The sequence below is a fragment of the Dasypus novemcinctus genome, chromosome 21, assembly GCF_030445035.2.
Source record: "Dasypus novemcinctus isolate mDasNov1 chromosome 21, mDasNov1.1.hap2, whole genome shotgun sequence".
Classification (NCBI taxonomy): domain Eukaryota; kingdom Metazoa; phylum Chordata; class Mammalia; order Cingulata; family Dasypodidae; genus Dasypus; species Dasypus novemcinctus.
Genome location: NC_080693.1, coordinates 27,971,608 through 27,982,046, shown reverse-complemented (window position 1 = coordinate 27,982,046; position 10,439 = coordinate 27,971,608). Strand labels below are relative to the sequence as shown.

At 41.3% G+C, this 10,439-nt stretch overlaps 1 non-coding gene across 1 annotated transcript in view; it reads right to left on the bottom strand.

Annotated features, from left to right (window-relative positions):
• LOC101420914 (uncharacterized) overlaps positions 1-10,439 on the bottom strand; it is a 90,195-nt gene continuing 79,756 nt past the window's right edge. Inside the window, exons 3-4 of the transcript XR_009182360.2 lie at positions 4,386-5,478; positions 1-2,615 (exon numbers count right to left, since the gene is read on the bottom strand). This is a non-coding gene — a transcript (uncharacterized protein). The remainder of the gene's footprint in view (positions 2,616-4,385; positions 5,479-10,439) is intronic.

Below are 10,439 nucleotides of genomic sequence, written 5' to 3'. Positions count from 1 at the left end.
TTTTCTTTTGGTTCTTAAAGATAACTTATAATTGCATAGCTAATACATGATTATGCTTTCTTTTAAAAAGTAAGGATATTGTAGAGAAAGCAGATTTTCTATAAGCCACCACTCGAGCCATCACTATTTTTAACCGGGGCATGTATTCAGGCACATTCTGAAAAGCCCAGAAGACTGGCCCCATTCCTTCTGGGACACGAGTCAGTGCTGTGGGCTGGCACAATTTCATTTCTATCACCGCCTTGGCCACCAACCCCGCCCCCACCCCAACCCCATAAAAAACGAGATGAGGAACGAGGAACGCGCTGCTTGTGAGCTCAGAATTCCTTTCCAGGGCACTATGGCTACTTGCTTGGCAGTCATCGGGCGTTTCCGGCACTCTCTTTGTGTCAGGGCTGGGGGTCGGGGGTGGGGGCGGTGTGGGTTGTCACAGGAAACCAGCCCCTCGGGTGTGATCTGGCCAGGGTGCCCACTGGTACCTTTCCTGGGGAGGGGGGGCTGGGGAGGGGGTTGTGCAGGGGCTCTGGGCTGGACCAGGAAGCAGGAATGAAAATAAGTGCACTGTTGATAGGATAAAAAGAGGAAGTGTGTGAAAGCATCTCATCACAAGAGGGGAGGGAAGAGTAAAGAGTGTCCATAGCTGGTTTTGGAAAGGGATATTACCTAGGGTTATTCTTTCCAGGGATTGCTACACTAAGGAAAGCGAAATAATGACAGATATTGCACTTCCCAGACAAAACTTAGATGGTGAAATTGTGCACCCTTCTGCTGGGAGTGCCTTTGGAAGATCCCTGTGGCCAGAGTGGGCCTGAGTTCTGGGAGATACGATCGTGTAGATCACTGTTTCCCAAGGACAACCTGTTTGCGTGGGCGTTGGTTTTTCAGACCACAAGCAGTTGTGTCAGATAACTAGTCTCTGGATGAAATTTAAGCCTGGGGATAGCTGTGATTGTGTCTGGAGCTGACTCCAGGCCTGGCTGGGCAGCCAAGCCAGGGAATGCCCAGCCGTCTTCTGCTTAGTTGGCGCCCAGAGCAGAGGAAATTTGTCATGACACTTCTGGGCAGGAAACAGGAGCTCCAGGGTGTGGTGTCTGCCTCAGTGGGCACAAGTACTTGCCCTCCATCCCTTCTGCCAGATGTCTGCCTTCACCCACGTCCACAGCTCAGCTTCATGGTGAAATCACCCCCCACCCCCCCAACCCCCATTCCTCACACCCAAGTCGGCAGTGACAGCTCCCCTCAGATCAAGACATTTCAGGGCTGGTGTCCAGGGGCCTTTTCCCTCTCATTGACTTTTTTAAAGTCTCATTCATGGTATGGCCACCTCGATTGCTACCAAATCTCCTGGGACATAGGGTAAATGACCATGTGCATTGGAGTTTTTATCACTTTTTTTTTTTTTGGCATGAAGGAGAAAAAAATTCAGACCCCGAAGATTTTTTCCCACTTTTAACTAGCAGAAATTGGAGTGAACTTCCCTTGCATCTAAGTCCTGCTGGCGTGCAGCCAGTCACACTGTCTTCTCAGAGAATAGCCTCTTTGAATTTTTAACAATAGAAATTTACACTGTGACTTGATGAATTATAGCATCCTCTTCCACGACCCGTCTTCTTGAGCACCTCTTCCTATTCTGACCTTGACATCATGTGGTCTTTTCTAGAATGATGTGCTGGAGCTGGCTGACATTGGCTCTGAGATCTGATTGTGTCCATGTCGTCCCAACTTCCCGTTCAGTGAGGTCATGCTGGCAGCTTGAAACTGGCCACAGAGGGAGTATTTATACCATGGAAATTGGCAAACACTACAAATCAGGGCCTTTTGCACCCCTGAGAGCTGGTGGCTGAACATTCTCCAGCATGTTAATGCTTTTCTATCCCAGTGACATGTGCTCCGTGCAGGATGACGGGTTAGGCCAAGTGAGGTGTAGTATGAAGAAAAACTGAGCTGGTCTTCGTCCCCAATTCCTGGGAGGTAATTTCTGCACCTTTGGAATTTCCAGTGATGGGGTGTTTTTTGATATTTATGGTGGGCCCAGGACCACATGGCATGGTCACCTAGGCCATGCCAGAGAGACCTGCTATGGAGAGTGAGCTCAACCATGTGGGCGTGGAGTCCACCAATCACGTCCACACAGCGAAACACCTTGTAAACCTGGGATGCTGGAAGCACAGGGGGCCCACAATTTGAGAAGATACATCTCTGTGCCAGGAGGGTGACGTGTTCTGACTTCACGTGGAGAGGACGCAGAAGCTTGCTTCTGGGACCCTCCCAGACCTTGTCCTATGGGCCTCTTCTCTTGGCTTCTGAGTTGTATCCTTTTACTATCATAAAACCAGAATCATAAGTATAATACTTTCACTGAGTTCTTCCAGGGAATTATCAAACCCAAGTTTGTGTAGCCAGTTGGTCAGAAGTGCAGGTGGCGTCGGGCACTAGAACTTGCGGCTGATGTCTGAAGGGCAATCTTGTAGAGGATTTCCCTTAATCTGTGGAATATGGTCTAATAATGCTGGGGTATTAGAGTCAGAATTGAATCGAGTTACTGCAGAATTTGCACTTGGTGGTCAGAAGCTGGTGGAAGTTGCAGAAGTTTTTACAACCCTTATAGGAGGTCACTGAAAAATAAAGACAAAGAAAAGTTTATTGTTCTTGAATATTTATCATGAAAATGTAAATATTTTCTTGAAATAGAGTTTACAGGGGTCAGTTTTATATTGAAATGTGCACTTATTTGCTCCAAAAAAGTGAAACAAAAAAGGAATGTTAGTTTATTTGTGCAAATATGTCAATGTTGGTCAGGAAAAAATTAGGTACCATGCCACCTTGGCAGAATATTATCTTACAAAGCAGAGAGTATGGTCTGGGTTGAATTAATCCCCTATCTCAAGAATTGTATAAGATGTAGTAGGTAAGATATATCCTACCCTTCTTCTCCATTTTTTGTTTTTTAATTAATGCACTCATTTGACAATGAAATGCCCATATATACCTGGCTCAGGGGCTACAATCACAAATAAAACCTAGTTTCTGCTCTCAGAGAGCTCACGTACTGGAGAAGTAAAGCGGTTCTGGAAAGAAATAACTTTATAAATACCAGGAAATAAGTCCATACAGGTAGGTGGGAGGATATGCTCCATTTTAACTGCGGGAGCAGGGGTGGTCAAGTCAGAGCACAAGACTTGAGGATGTATAAGTTTGTACGTGTATGTGTGCTCAAATATTGGAGGTGGGGATGGAATGAGACTACAGGTAGGGTATATGGGTGTGCAGGAACACATTGCATTTGGGAGAACACCCCAATTTTTTTACATGGGTGTAGCAAACAACGGGAAGGGATGATTTATTTCTTTTTCCCTAGAAAGCAAGAAGTTAGGGGAGTGTTCTGCTTCTATCTTTTAATTGAAGTGTTTACAGTACATTAATATTTAATATAATTATTGATATGGTTGAATTTAGGTCTACCATATTATTATTACTTTTCTATATGTCCTTTTATTTTTTGTTCCTTTGTTACTCCTTTCTTGCCTTCTTTTGGATCCTTTGAATCCTTTTTAGAATCCCATTTTCGTTTATTCTTGGTTTTTAGCTGTATCTCTGATTATTTCTAAGTGGTTGCTCTAGATATTACTGTGGTAGGTTGAAGAATGGCCCTGAAAGTATCTGGGTCCTAATTCTTGGAACCTGTGAATCTCACCTTATATAGCAAAATTTGCAACTGTGATTAAATGAAGGCTACCGAGATGGGGCAAATAGCCTGGATTATTCAGGCAGGCTGTAAATCCAAGTGTCTTTATAAAAGGGAGACAGAAGAAAATTGGAGTTGAGAGCAGAAGAAAAGGTAATGTGAGGACAAAGCAGAGAGATTTGTTGATGATCCGCTGCCAACTCTGAAGATGGAGGAAGGAGCCATGGGCCAAGGGCTGCAAGGAATGCAGCACTAGAAGCTGGTAAAGGAAAAGAACAGGATTCTCTTCTGGAGCTTTCAGAGATACTGCAGTCCTGTCACCACCTTGGCTCCCACCTGGCGAAACTACATGTGGACCTCTGACCTCCGAACTATAAAAGAATAAATATGTGTTGTTTTAAGCCATTAAATTTGCAATAATTTTTATAGAAACATAGGAAATTAATACAATTAATATGTATACATCCTTAACTTTTCCTGGTCTGCTTAGAGTTAATCTTGCATCACTTCACATAAAATGTAGAAACACTGCAATGATAAAGGGTCATTTATGTTCTATCCCACCACCATTCTTTTCACTCGAATTGTCATGGTATTATATCTACCTATGTCATAAACCGGACAACATGCTAACTTTTGCTTTAACCAGTCATGTGAATTCTAAAGAAATCAAGAGGAAAAATAAGTCTTCTATATTTACCTATACATTTGCTATTTTTGATGCTTTCATTCCTTCCTGAGGACCTATGTTTCCATCCTGTATAATTTCTCTTCAGTTTAAAGCAATTTAAGTTTTTGTAGTGTAGCTCTGCTGGTAATGAATCCTCTTTGTTTTCTTTTATCTGAAAGTGTATTTATTTCTCTCAATTCTTTTTTTTTTTAAGATTTCTTTCTTTCTTTCTCCCCCCCCGACCCCCCTGCCCCGGTTGTCTGTTCTCTGTGTCTATTTGCTGCATATTCTTCTTTGTCTGCTTCCGTTGTTGTCAGTGGTACCGGAATCTGTGTTTCTTTTTGTTGCGTCATCTTGTTGTGTCAGCTCTCCTTGTGTGCGGCGCCATTCCTGGGCAGGCTGCACTTTCTTTCGCGCTGGGCAGCTCTCCTACAGGGTGCACTCTTTGCGCGTGGGGCTCCCCTATGAGGGGGACACCCCTGTGTGGCAGGGCACTCCTTGCGCGCATCAGCACTGCGCATGGGCCAGCTCCACATGGGTCAAGGAGGCCCAGGGTTTGAACCACGGACCTCCTATGTGGTAGACGGACGCCCTAACCACTCGGCCAAGTCTGCTTCCCTCTCTCAATTCTTGAACAATATTTTTACTGGATCTAGAATTCTAGGTTGACAATTTTTTTTTAGTACATTAAATGTTGTCTAGTCTCCATTGTAGCTGATGAGAAGTCTATAGTCATTTGAATTGTTGTTTCCCTGTATATAATAAGTTATTTGTCTCTAGATATTCTCAAGACTTTCTCTTTATCTTTGATTTTTCAGCAATTTGACCATTGTCAAATTGTCAAATTGGTCTAAGCATGGTTTTCCTCATACTTATCCTGCTTGGAGTTTGCTGAGCTTCTTGCATCTATAAATGTAAATCTTATGTCAAAATTGAGAAAATTTTACTCATGTTTTTGGAAAAAAAATTCACCCCACTCTTTGTCTCTTTTCCTTCTGGGATTGTGATTAATTGTATGCAAGACATTTTTATATTAAAGAGCCCTGAGGGGAACGAATGTGGCACAAGCTGTTGAGTGCCTGCTTCCCACATGGGTGGTCCTGGATTCAGTTCCCAGTGCCTCCTAAAAACAAACAGAAAACAGATAATCAGCAAATGAAAAAAGCAACTCAGGGGAGCCAATGTGGCTCAGTGGTTGATCACTAGCTTCACACATATGAGGTCCCAGGTTCAATCCCTGGCCCCCCAGTGACTAAAAAAAAAAAAAAAAAAGCCCTCAGGTTCTTTGTTTCATTTTTTTCTGTTTTTCAGATTGGATAATTTTTATTGATCTGGCTTCAAGTTCACTGACTTCTGTTATCTTCCATCTGCTGCATGCCCATACAATTAATTTTTTTCAGTTCTAGAATTTTTACTTGGTTTATTTTATAGTTTATATTAATCTGCTGAGAGTTCATTAATTTTTCATTCATTATAAGAATTTTTTTCATTATGACATTCAACATACTTACAATCTCTGTTTTAAAATCCTTGTCTGGGAAGCGGATGTGGCTCAAGTGATTGGGCTCCCATCTACCATATGGGAGGCCCTGGGTTCAATTCCCAGGGCCTCCTTGTGAAGGCAAGCTTGCCCATGCCTTCAGAGAGCCAGCGCAGCAAGATGACGTAACAAAGGGAGACAAGCAGACACAGAAGAGTTCACAGTGAATGGACACAGACAACAGACAGCAGACGGCAAGCAAGCGGGGGCGGGGTGGGGGAGGGGGATAAACAAATAATAAAATAAATCTTTAAAAAATAAAATAAAATAAAATCTTTGTCTGCTAAATCCAACATATGGGTCATCTTGGATTGGGCTCTGTTGATTGCATTTTCTCTTGACAATGGAGTAATTTGGGATTGAATTCCAGACACTGAATATTATTTTGTAGGAACTGTGGGTTCTATTATATTCTTCTGAAAAGCATTGAATATTTAAATTTTAGCAGGCAGCTAACTTGACTGGCTATAAATCAAACTTTGAATCTCAAATCTTAGTTCAGTTTTTATCCTTAGCCAGATTGCTTAGAGTCTGTGTTGTGCATGAGTGGTTCAGGTGTTGGCCATGGATTTGTGCAGAATTTCTATGCAGAAATTAAGGCTCTCTCTGACACTCTCCTTTCTGATATTTCTCCATCACTTTCCAGCAGTGGTTGTCCTGAACTCTGTCCTCTGGTTCTCTAGGCCAGAAAGACAGTGGGTTTTCAGTTGGAGTGTTAGGTAGCCTGTGTGGCCTGCCCTTAAATTAGAAGTAGTGAAAATGGAACTCACCCAATGCATTCCCTTCTTCCAAGTATCAATTAATGTGGTGGTCTGGAGCTGTATGCACTTCTAGAAAATCGTGTTTTTAAAGCTGATCTATTCCTGTGGGTATAAACCTATTGTAAGTAGGATGTTTTGATGGGGTTACAGTTAAGGTGTGGCCTACTAGTGGATCTTAATCCTTTTACTGAAGTCCTTTATAAGTGTGTGTGAGAGAGAGAGAGAGAGAGAGAGAGAGAGAGAGAGAGAGAGAGAGAGAGAAGACCAGCAGATGCCACCATATGCCTTCCCACGTGGCAGGGGAGCCAAGGATCACCAGCAGATGGTCTTTGGGAAGAAAGCATCGCCTTGATGATGCCTTGATTTGGACATTTTCTCAGCCTCAAAACTCTAAGTGAACTAACTCCCATTGTTTAAACCTGACCCATTTCTTGGTATTGAAACAGTAGATGGAAGATGACATGGTATTAAAACAAACAGTATCTGGCTTTTCTGGGGATTGGGCAGTACTAGTCCCTTCTTTTAAGTGTCTACTCCATGTAGCACCTTCAGGGTGGTTGCTGTTTTTTTGCCCCAGAATTCATAGTTATTATCTATCCTCATATAGCCTCAATGTGAGAAGGTATTGAATCAGTAAAAGAAAAAGAAGGCATAAAATGAACAATAACAAAAAAGAACTTTGAGAAATTAAAATAGGATCTCCGAAATAAAAGAAATGAATAGGAGAGGTAGAAAATAAGGTCGAGGAAATCACACACAAAAATCAAAGAGATGGCAATGAAAGAGAAAAAGAAACCCATATCATTAATAGAAGTTTTAGAAAAAGACAAACTGGAGAGGAAGAAATAAAGAACTTTTCAAGAAAATTTCTCAGAACTGAAAGACTTGAGTCTCCAAATTGAAAGGGCCCATCCACTGCTCAGCACAATGAATGATAAAAGGCCTACATCGAGGCACTAATTCCAAAAAACCAATGATTTAAAATATATTCCCAAACTTCCAGAGAGAAAAATCAGGTCACATACAAAGGATCAGAAATCAGAATGACATTGAATTTATCAACAGCCACACTGGCAGTAGAAGAAAACAGAGCAATGGCTTAAAAATTCTGAATGAAAATGATTTTCAACCTAAAATTCTATACCTATCAGTCAGATCAGTAACATTAATCTCATAAATTTTCCTTCTGGGAAGCTACTGAAGGATACGTTTTACCAAGATAAGGGAGTAATCCAAGAAAGATGATGGCATGGAGTCTAGGAATTAGAGGATTCAAAGGGAGAACAGTAAAGAAATTTTCAGCCATGCATGCAAGCAGGTCCTGATTGGAGCAGGAGATTTTTAGTTAGAAAAGGAACTAATGAATATTATCTTATATGTTTGACCATGTGGAAAATTATACTGAAAGGCTGAGGACACAGGAAGAGGAAGAACGAGTGGTAGGTACTTAAAAAAATTAAGCTAATGGAAAACAAAAAATTACAAAGTTATAAAAGAAATGAAACTTAACCATAGTACCTAGCTCAACAGAAAATATGATTTTCATTGTTATAATAATTTAAATATTGTTTTAACCAAAATGTTCATATGCTCTATTGAGAAGATATCTGGAAGAAAAGGATAAATGGGTGGGGACAATGTGTAGTATTTGTGTAAGGAAGTTAAATACTCATCTTTTATGATAGGAAGTTGTTTCAGTCTGCTGGGCTGCCAAAAGCAATATACCAGAAATGGGTTGGCTTTTAACAATGGGAATTTATTAGTTTACAAGCTTACAGTTTTGAGGTGGAGAAAAATGTCCAGATCAAGACATCATTAAGGCGATACTTTCTCCCTGAGGACTGGCTGCTGGTGATCCTAGACTCCTCTGTCACATGGCAAGATACATGGAAGGCCGTGCCTGCTGGTCTCTCCCTTCTCTTCTGGGTTTCCTTGTTTTCAGCTTCTTACTATTGTGGCTTTCTCTCTCTTTGTCTGAATTTAATTTTCTTATAAAGGACTCCAGTAAGAGGATTAAGACCTACCCTGGGCCATGCCTTAACCAAAGTAACCTAATTAAAAGGTTCTACTCACAATAGGTTTACACCCATAGGAATGGATTAACTTTAAGAACATACTTTCCTGGGGTCCATACCCCTTTGCCATCACAGAAGTCAATAAATAGTTTCTAAAATTGAGAAGTGGTGAAATAGCAGTTTAATTTTTTTTTTTTTAATTTCAGGATAATAATGGAAGAAAGTGCCGAAAATGCTATTGCAAGTGTTTGCTTCTGGGGAGTGGGAAGAGATGGGGTGCGTAGGAGAATTAATCTGCTGTTGTTGAAATGATCTGTTTAGTGCTGTTGAACATCTCACTTTAGTTGCATCTTGAGGTCTTTTCAAGGCTTTCTGGTGGTAAGAGGAGGTAGCAAGAGTTGAAGTGAACCAATCCAATGTCCACATAGAAGAGGTGGCATTGGATTGGGAAAAGTGGACATAATGGACAAAGGGTATGGGGAAAGGCAGGAAGAGATGAGAGGTGGAGGCATCTTCGGGACATGGAGCTGCCCTGGATGGTGCTTCAGAGGTAATCACCGGACATTGTAAATCCTCACAGGGCCCACTTGATGGAATAGAGGAGAGTATGGGCCATGATGTGAACCAATGTATATGAGGTGCAGAGGTGCCCAAAGATGTACTTACCAAATCCAATGGATGTGTCATGATGATGGGAACGAGTGTTGTTGGGGGGGGGGGGAGAGGGGGGGTGGGGGGGTGGGGTTGAATGGGACCTCACATATATATTTTTAATGTAATATTATTACAAAGTCAATAAAAAATAAAAAAAGAAAAAAAAAGAAAAAAAAAAAAAGGAAAAAAAAAAAAAAAAGAGTTGAAGTGATAACATGTCACAATACTGACCACCACCAGCCAGACTACGAACTTCATTGGGAGAATGAACCCCGTCACCTTTTATTCCAGGGACACTTCCGTGTAGGAATGCTGACGGGAAAGGCAAGTGAAGCAATGCCGCAGCTTTGGTCACGTCACCTTTTATTCCAGGGACACTCCTGTGTAGGAATGCTGACGGGAAAAGCAAGTGAAGCAATGCAGTTTCGGTCACAACAGCTTACTATACCTTGACAATAGCCTAGTTGGTGGGAGGAAACATCAGATGTTCAGAGGAGTCTAGAAATTCTAGGGCAGAGTGAGGACACTGAAATCTATATACAATTCAAAGGACCACCTCTCTGTTTCCCCACCTTCCTCCACCCGTATCCCAGGGCCATTTGTAGCATTCCCAGAGCAGATAAAAAATATGACCTATATCAATTTCCAAGTGAGGTCGATATATCCACTCTTTTGGAATTACGATAAGGGGAGTTATTTTAGCATTAGAAACCCTTACCCTCTGCTTGCACAATTTCCCTTCTGTTGCAATTCTGTCTTGAATGTTTTTTGTACAATCACATTCAGGTCACTGTTACTGTTAGGTTAAAATTAAGCAGAACTAGATATATTTACTTACATCCTATAAATGACAGCTGGGGTTTTGCTGCTGTCTTCTCTACCATCTTTGCATTTTGATTTAACTTCTTGAAGCAGAGATCTGACTTTCACAGGTCCTCTCTTCTGTTTTAACTAAATTTGGATCTTTCTCAACTTATTTTTCAACTAATTCCCTCACTTCTTAAGATAAAATCAGCTTCCTATCATCTTTGAATTGTGAATATTTTAAAATATCAAAACTAAAAATACAAGGAATATCTGTGCACCCACTACTCTGTTTAAGAAATAAAATAAT